General features: G+C 37.2%; 1 pseudogene; it reads right to left on the bottom strand.

Moving 5' to 3' along the window:
- Positions 1–8,721: 8,721 nt before the first annotated feature.
- LOC104867751 lies at positions 8,722–9,897 on the bottom strand (annotated as a pseudogene).
- Between the last annotated feature and the right edge of the window lie 221 nt (positions 9,898–10,118).

Raw genomic sequence — 10,118 nt, 5'->3', positions numbered from 1 at the left:
AAAAAAAAAAAAAAAAAAAAACAAGATTCTGCTAGCAACAGACAATGGATGGTTATGCAGCTACCCTGAAAGTTGACCTATCTGGGGTGAAAGAGCTGGGACCCGGGGAGAAGGGGTTCAGGTACTAAGTAATGATATTTGGAAGCCTCCCAGCCCACATGGTTCATCTTGAAAATACTTACATGTCTCTTTATCCAGCTGCCAATTATTTCAATTTAAAAGATGAACTAGTTTCAGTCCAAGCTCTGAGGCTGTGTTATGAGCTTTGTTTCTTCTCCTCAAATTCATATGTCAAAACATGAACTCCTGGTACCTCAGAATATGACTTCATTTAGAGGCCAGACATTCAAAGAATTAAAATGATATTGTTAGGGTGGACCTTCCTATTATCTGACTGGTGTCATTATAAGGAGGGAATTTTGGATACAAAAAGAGATAACCGAGATATATACTCATAGCAGGAAGATCATGTAAGGAAAAACCAAATGAACCAATGTTTCTATGTTGGGCTTCTAGCTTCTACCACTCAAAGAAAGTAAATTTTCTTTAAGACACTCATTTTGTTATGGTGGCCCTAGCACACTAAGACGGAGACCTCATTTTTAGTTCATTGTCCATTGATGCCTCTCTCAGGGGTATTGTAAATCAAAATAAAAGCTTCTTTGTACTCTACTAGAGCATTTCATCCCCTTTTCAACCCATATGACCAAGTCATTTCTTTTTCTTTTTTTTTTAGCTTTAATTGAGTTTATTGGTACATTTTAGGGATACAGTACAGTTACATTCACTGTTGGGATCTTGTACCTCTACATGACAAGTCTTGATTCTCATTTTTTTCCCCTAACCCTGCCCTCCATTCACCCGCTCCTCCCCTCCCCATCTACAAACACTTTATTTCCATCTTTTCATTATCTCACATTTTTTTCTTTTCCCTTATTATCCTTCCCCTACCCATCCCACCTTCCCTACACCTTTAGCTCCTTTCTTCCCATTTCTAAATGTCAGTAATCTTATTAGGATCTTATGTATTATTGCAGATTTCAAAGACAGCAGCACATGGACAATGAAGCCAGATTCTTCAGTCTTCTACTTCATGGACAAGGTGTCACATGATTATGGCACTGGCATTTTTCCCCTCCATGAAACTCCCAAGGAATAGTCAGAGACAGGACAGCCATTGAAAGAGTAGAACAGATGGGAGTTCCTACAAACTTTCAGGTAAAGACAAATGAATAGGTAAAAAGCCCTAGATTTATAATTAAGAGAATTTCTAGGCTCCTCTCTGCTCAAAATTAGTTGAGTAGGGCTGGGGATGTAGCTCAGTGATTCCGCTGCCTGCTTTGCGAGCACAAGGTCCCATGTTCGATCCCCAGTATAAAAAAAAATTAGTTGTATAACTGTGAAACAAGGTCCATAATCTTTCTAAACATTGTTTTCCTCACTAGTATAAAGGACAAAAATGTATACATCACTAGTATTTTATAGCTACTAAATGAAATACGTTAAAGCTCATCATTATAAATTCTGAGTGCATCAAATCTTGGATAACTATTGTGAAGCTGTGTAAAAGCACACCATCTCTCCACTCCCAGATCCTCTACTTGATCATACAGAGGCCAACTTAGTAACTAACGTAAATTAAATGAACAAAAATGTATGATCTGAGCTCTTTGCAGAAAGATTTGAGCCTCAGAAATAATTTGAATGAATATTACTGAATTAATGATGTAAAGGGAATCAGTTATATTTCAACCCTCCATCGAGTGATTGGATTTTATCCCAAGCACAATCCTTGGTAAGGCACAGCAGGAATGGAACTTGGTGTACAGAATAACCTGCTCAGTTTTGTTGTAACTTGGGTGAGGTAACTACTGTGATGACATAACAGGAGTGGTTGTTTGAGCAATAGTGAAGGTGACTCCATGGAAGTTAGAGAAAATGGGAGACAAAAATAAAAGAATGAGTTAATGTGACTTGGACAGTATTCAAGGAAAGGGATCACAAAGTTTATGGCTAAACTTGTCCACAGAGACAAATATCTCACCAAAGATTTAGAGACCAGTTTATCCAGTGTAATCTAATTATTTTGCATTAATCTCCAGTTCTTCAAACATACCCCTGTACCCATTAAAGGCCCTCTTTTCAACCTCCCTTTTTTTTCATTCTTCCCAGGCTCTAGTAATTACCATTCTATTCTGTATTTATTTGAGATAAGCTTTTTAGCTTCCACATATTGGTTGGACCATGTAGTATTTGGGTTATTTTGTGCCTGACTTATTTCACTTAATATGATGTTCTTCAGTATCATCTATTCTGCTGCAAATGACCAAATTTCATTCTTTTATGAATGAAAATATTCCAATGTGTATATTTATTACATCTTATCTTTCATCTACCCATGGTTATGAAGTTTGATTAGCTACTGTAAATACTGCTGTAATAAACACGTGAATGCAGATATCTTTTTAACATATTGATTTTATTTCCCTTAGATACATATCCAGTAGTGGGACTGCTGGATCATATGGTAGTTCTATTTCTAGAATTTGTGTTTTTTGAAGTGCTTGGGATTGAACCCAGGGCTCCATTCATCCTAAACAAGTGCTCTATCACTATGCTACTCACTAGCTCTTTTTATCTTTTTATTTTAAGTCAGGGTCTCAGGCCAAGGCTGGCCTCAAATTTGAAATTCTCCTGCTTCAGCCTTCCAGGAAGCTGGGATTACAAACATTCACCACCATGCCAAGCTTATTCATGATATTTGTGGAACTGCCATACTGTTTTTTGTAACAGCTGTACTAATTTACATTCTCATAAAAAATGTATAACTGCTCTCCTTTGTCTGCATCCCTGCCAGTACTTTTCATAATAGCCATTCTAACTGGGGGTGAGATGATAGCTCATTGTGATTTTGACTCACATTTCCCTAATGATTAGTGACACTGAATATTTTTTAAAATATACTTGTTGGTCATTTGTATGTCTTTTTCCTAGAAATTTCTGTGCAGGTGTTAGCCCATTTCAGTAATATTTTTTCTTGCTATTAAATTAAGTTCTTTATATATTCTACAAATGAATCCATTATCAAATGAATAGTCTATAAATATTCTCTCCCCTTCTTTATGTTATCTCTTTACTCTCTTTATTGTTTCCTTTGCTGTACAGGATCTATTTGGTTTGATGCAATCCTAGAGGTAAATTTTTTGCTTTTGTTTCATTTGGGGTCATATCTAAAACATTGCTGCCAGCCCGATGTCCTAAGGTCTATTTCTATAGATATTCTTATATATTTCTACTAGTAGTTTCATAGCTTCAGTTATTACATTTAAATCTTTGATCCTTTTTAGGTTGATTTTGGTATTGTGAGATAGGAGTCTAGTTTCACTCTTTTGCATGTGGAGATCCAATTTTTCCATAATCATTTATCAAATAGATTTTCTTCCTCAATGTATGTTTTCACTGCCTTTGTGGAAAAGCAGTTGCTTGTTAGCCACATATTTATTTTGGAATTACCTATTGTGTCCCCTTATCTTCTGTATCTGTTGTTATACAAGTATCATGTAGTTAGGTTAATATTTCTTGGTGAAAGATTTGAACAGAGTGCCAGGGATGTAGCTCAGTGGCACAGTGCCTGCCTGACAAGTGCAAGGCCCTGAGCTCAATTCCTGGCACCCCTCCCCCACAAAAAAGATTTGAACAGGTAGTTCAAAAAGGGGAAATGTAAGTTCTAAAGGTGTAAAAGCATGCCCAATTTCACTACTAGCTGGGTAAATGCAATCTGAAATAATAAAATACTATTCCTGATTAATGGAAATCTTACAGTCTTATTTTCAGATTGACTCTCAAACACTGCTGATGGAAGCATAAATTAGTTCAGCTAGTTCACAATTTTTTAATATATTTTAATATTTAAAATGTGCATCCCATTTATACAACTTTCTTCAAACTAATCTAGTGTGAACCGGGTAGAGGGAGAAGAGTAGGTTATAAATGAACTAATATTAGTCATGTGCTGGGAATTGTTGAGGTTGAGTTTAGTAAGCATGGGGAATAATTATAAAATTATTGGGCCGGGGATTTAGCTCAGCGGTTTGGTGGCCTGCCTTGCAAGCACAAGGACCTGAGTTCGATCCCCGGTACCCAAAAAAAAAACAAAATTATTTACTTATAACATATAGTTGAAATTTATCATAATAAAAAATAAAATACACATCCCATAAGTTCCTAGTTTCCCTCCTACGTAGGAAGACTTCTATCTCGTTGACACTTAAATTTCCAGTCACCAAACACTAACCAGCTTATTCTGTGTCAAGCCCCATAAAGGGAATGAGAACAGAGGTGAGAGTAATAAGGCTAACACCAAATTGCCTACCCTAAGTTTAACTTGTTCTTGAATCTCCTTCACTACACTTCCCACTGCTGTCACCTTACCAATCACTCTTTCAAATGTTATCATCAAGAGAACACGTGAGCACACATGCACGAGGGCATGCACACACGCACACACACATCATTTGCACTATGCCCATTTTGGTCCCTATGTTCTCTCTGAAAAACAACAGAGTTTGTCCCAATTCTTCTAAATAGCTACTTCTACATTTCAAACAACTACTCTAAGCTAGGTTGCATTCCTTCTCTTCCAGCTCCCTGTCTCTTAGATCTAAGAATCATTGAGGTTTCTTTATCTTCCAAGTTTATGCTTCCCCAACACCAGAAACACACAAATACACACACACACACACACACACACACGCACGCACGCACGCACTCACGCACGCACTTTTTCTATACAATACTATCCTTTTTCTTTGCTATTATAAAAGGAACCACATGCTCAGAATAGAAACTTTCAGAAAGACAGAGAATGGGTCCATGCTCCAAGCAGACCACACAAGGTACCCTGCAGACATTTGCCACTGGCCAACTCTGGGCCTGTGAATTCTATTCCCTGGCAGCAACCATCTGCCAACTGGAAGCTGGCTCTACATTTTATTTCCCCTTGGCATGATGCAGCAGAAATGCTGACCAGTGGACAGCCCTGATTGTGGACTAGGGTAATGCCCAAGGTGAGAAGGTAAACCCATGGATAAAGTACAGACCTGGACAGCAGTATAGACCTAGCCCCAGAAGAGATCACAGCTATAGTAAGTTATGAAAACAGCAAAAACAGGGTTTTACTCCAAAACCGACTCACAGAAGGCTAAAGCTGAAGAAAAAACCCATCATATTGCCAGAGAATGTTTAATCAGGTACCACTTTTGGAAGGGATTGGTTGTTTTAAAATCAGTCACATATCAACTGTAGAAATATTCCATTTCTTGGCTTTCAATGTTACCCTCCCACAGTGACTATGTGGAAGACAGCCATGTAGAGAGGAGTGCAGAGCAGACATAAACTCCTTGGGAAGTATAAGCTCAGGATGGAAAAGACACAAGTCTTGCCCTCTGTAGTAGAGAAACAGGCCCTGTGAGTGTGGCTTTATTTTTTTTTCTTTTATTGAGTTTATTGGTACATTTTCGGTATACAGTACATTCACATTCATCATTGGGATCTTGTACCTTTACATGACAGGTCTTGGTTCTCATTTTTTCCCCTTGTCCCTGCCCTCCCTTCACCCCCTCCTCCCCTTCCCGTTTACAAACACTTTATTTCCATTTTTCATTTTCTCGTATTTTTTTCTTTTCTCTTATTAGCTTTCTCCTTCCCTTCCCACTTTCCCCTATACCTTTAGCCCTTTTCTTCCTATTTCACATTGTCCATTATATCATTAGGATCTTATGTACTATTACAGTTTATTCACACCAGAGAAACTATTTTGTATTTACACATGTGTGACTTATTTATTTCACTTAGGAGTATATCCTCAATATGTATCCATTTTCCTATGAATAAATCTAATTTCTCATTATTTATGGCTGAGTAATATTACATTTTATAGAAAAACCACATCTTCTTTATCCAGTTTCCACCTGATGGGCGAAGGGGCTGTTTCCAAGTTTTGGCTATTACAAACTATGCCACTATAAACATAGGAAGTGTGGCTTTTAAAGGAGGCTGGATATGAAAGTGTTGATATTAAGTCAATGTCTTCTTGAATCCCTGCCCAAGGACCAACATCTGGCAGTAACCAGAGGCTCATTTGCTTTTCCCATCTATCACCATGAGCAAGGACATGACTTGGCTTGAATGGTTGCCACAAGTTGGGCAATACAGACAGCGGGGACCCTGAAGCAGAGTGACAACTCACAAACCCATGGGCTATAAACTTAAGCAGAGAAATAGTGGCTTGCTGGCTTCCAAAAAATGCAGATTGTGGGGGAAAAACTCTTCAGAAATACAGGAATTTTTTTATTGACTCAATTTCCCCCCCTTGTTTATCCTTCATTGGTTTTTGAGGGTTTGGGGGTTTCTCCTTTGCTTTTTTCTCCTTTTAACTTTTCTCTTCTAATTTTTCTTTGTTTTTCAGCTTTGTTTTGCTCTTTTTTTTCTTTTTTGTTCTTTGTTCTTTTCTGTTACTACTATCTAATAGTATTAATTTATTTTTATTCCCTAATAGGGTCTCCTAGTTTAATTTTCTCTCCTCCTTCTCATCTTACATTGATTAATATTTCAGACTTTACTTTTCTCGCCATAGTTCCCCACCCCTTATATCTTTAATAGTGTAATAATTAAGCTTTGTGAATGTTGAGGTAGTTAACTCTATGCCAGTGCTGTTGAATACTGTTCCATTGTTAGTGGAGGTAAAGTTGTTCATCTAATAAATATTTACTATAGGTCAATATTTAATTTTTCTTGGTGTTTATACTATAACTATAGATCACTTTTCTATGGTAAAGAGTGGTACACTGTTGGTTTATAGAGTATTTCAATATTAAATTTGTCTTTGGATCTTTGATTGTTGCTGTTTACTAGCCAAAATAATACCCAAATTGATGTTGTTGTTGCTATCAATTGGTTTTCTCTGCATGTCAATAACTGGAATGACTTGGTGTCATAACAATATGCCATTCAGATAACTGAGTACTGAGCCAAATACACTGCATCCTCGCCTCCAAAATATATAGAGGTGGTAGGATTCTGGGACAGAGGCAGAAGCCTAGAGTTAGCCACATCCAGAGTAATCACTGAAAAGCAGCCCCTAATAAGAGTTCCCCATAATAACAGCTAGATTAAAGGCTTCTGCTATAATCAACCTGAACAGCAAAAAATAAACAAACAACAACAAACAAACAAAAAATAGAAGCCTTAGAAAGCGAGGCAAAATATGCTTCCACATAACTCTATCAAAGCTGATCAACAGGGCACTGAGAAGAAGGAAATCAAAGGTCACACAGCCAAATTATTTGAAAGGATAATACAGGAGATTTTAAAACTCAGTAAGAAGGTTGGTGGGAACAAAGAAAGCATAACTAAACAGATAATGGATCTAATCAACAAAATGATATGAAGCATGAAGATCTAGTATAGAATATGAGTTTATGAAAAGGCTCAAAAAGGAAACTCAGGAGATTAATAATTCTATGGAAGGTAGGTATAAGAAACAGAAGTGAACAATGTGAGGGCAGAGTGTCAGAAATAGAAAACAAGGCTGTTGTCAGTGATCAGTACTTGAGAGATACCTTAAAAACAACAGTGAACGTAAAAGATGTATCCAATAGGTGCTTGATCATGCAAAGAAGACTAATCTAAGATGAATTAGAATTCTCCAGAAAACAGAAAAAATAGCACAGATAACCACTTTGCAGAAAACCTTCCAAATATGAGGACAATATTTAACATACAGATACATAAGACATACAAATCCAAAATCTCCATGATAAGAAAAGACCTTCTCCATGACACATATTACATTCAAAATCCCAAAAATCTAACACAAGGTCAGAATCTTAAAAGTTCTTAGAGAAAAAAATAACTTATACAAAAAAATCCATTAATATTACAGAAAATTTCTCAAAATAAATCTTAAAAGTCAAGAAAACTTGAAGTGAATTGTTTCAGGCCCTAAAAGAAAACAACTTCTAACCCTGACTGAAATATACTGCAAACATCCCTTTCAAAATCATTGGAGAAATGAGATTTTTTCTTTGAAATTTAAAGAAAAAATTTATTGAAGATCTGAAAAAAATTCCTAAAATATTGACTTTCCAGAAAACTGTAGCTACACAATGCATCGTGTATCATGTTAAAACATGTGTTAGACACAAATACAAAAACCATGAAACAATTCACCATTCTCCAACAATTTGAGCAAAAATAAAATGCTTAAGGAGCAACAGGGATGACTTGCAAAGAAAAGGCTCTTTAAGCACTGTTTTTTAAAAAAAAAAAGCACACATGAATGAGTGTGTTCAGTTATATACAATGAATTGGACCTTTGGCACTAGGAATCAGAGCATTGTGTCACATAGCATTAACATATATTATAAAAGTGCATAGTGTCAAAGGAATAGAACCACCAGCATTCAAAAGCAGCTTTGTCAACTAGGTAACAAAACACTCTACACCATGTCTCTTTGTTGTCCATCATTAAACACACTGGTAGCAACTTTGAAATGAAAAGGAAAAAGAAAAAAGCAGCTGTAACCCCTTTTATTTTCTGTTTAAAATCAAAACAAACATCAACTCTATTATACACTAACATCTTCAAAGTACATCATTTGTACAAGAGAAGGACTAGGAACAAAAACATGTTGACAGAGATCAGACATGGGTGAGAGTGCCTCACACTGCTTTCCGATGGGACTCAGGCAGGGCACTTCATAATCACTGGCACTAAACAGAGTTGCTGAATACTTCACCAGATACTTGAGGAAATCATGAAGATAATTCAGTAATAAAGCAAGGCTCTTCTCATCCAGAGGTGCATAGGCCAATATTGCTCCCATTCGTACAAATAATCTCAGTAGATGTGGTGCTCTACACACCTGGAACATGAGTGCATCAGGATGATCAGCAAGAATCTCAGCGTACTGTGGTCTCTCATATTTGTAGAGGAGCTGAGTGCCCAGCATCACACTGAAGCATTCTTTTGTCCCTGCTACAATCTCATTAACAGCATACTCCTTATTATCTGTGTTTCCTTGAGATTTCTTTTAAATTGCATAGTCCTCTAGGATGGAATCCACATTCTTCTTGGCAGGAAGATAAAAGGGATGAAAATAAAGTGTTTGTAGATGGGGAGGGGAGGAGGGGGTGAAGGGAGGGCAGAAGTAAGGGGGAAAAATGAGAATCAAGACTTGTAATGTAGAGGTACAAGATCCCAACAATGAATGTAACTGTACTGTATCCCTAAAATGTACCAATAAACTCAATTAAAGCTGAAAAAAAAGAGCTGTTTCTGACTGGTAATTAAGTCCCAGTCATCAACAAGCCACGGTTTTAGGTCTTCAGGGATCTTTACTTTAACTTCAACTCTGTTCATAAATGTTTCTTCATTTTCAACAGTAGGATCTACCCAGGCCCTCTTCTTCCGAGGAGGCTGAAGTGTCTCACAGGTACTTCCACGATCTACATTACCAGGGGTTTTTTGTTTGTTCTTTTTTGTTTTCACTTCAACATTTTTCTGTTGCAAACCAGTTGTCTTCTTTCCTGGAGCAACCCCTCTCATCTTTCCCTCTGCATATTGCTCCTGATTGGATTTTGAAGTTCTCGCTGTTTCTGTAGATTGGTGTTCACGTATTTGAGTACTCTGCTTTCTGGAACTCATTGGTCCCAATTTTTTATTCCAACCACTGTAATGTATAAAGTATTTTACTTGTTTGTCCTTTATGGCAACCTTTACACACTTTGCTTCATAAAGAAGCCCATAAAAGCACAGTACTCTTTCACCTTCCTGAAACTTGGTCTTCGGGTCCTGCTTGGGCGCCATTTATAAGTGATTCGCCACCTCCTTCTCCCACCACCACCACAGCCCCCTACTCTGTACCCCACCCAAGCTCTCTTCAGACGCGCTGTCAGGCACAGCTGCTCTACATGCACAGAAATTAGATATTTTTAAGATAAAGAGCATCTAAAAGAACTCACAAACTCCAAACGAGCATTGCAAAAACATCTCAAGAAAACTATAGAAAAAGACAATGAAGGCAGGGGAATGGGAAACAAAAAAATAAGAACCAAGG

Source organism: Fukomys damarensis, unplaced genomic scaffold (genome assembly GCF_012274545.1).
Source record: "Fukomys damarensis isolate Sample0158 unplaced genomic scaffold, DMR_v1.0_HiC HiC_scaffold_39, whole genome shotgun sequence".
In the NCBI taxonomy this organism is placed as follows: Eukaryota; Metazoa; Chordata; class Mammalia; order Rodentia; family Bathyergidae; genus Fukomys; species Fukomys damarensis.
The sequence above is the reverse complement of the archived record's forward strand: the minus strand, read 5'-3'. Positions and strand labels throughout refer to the sequence as shown.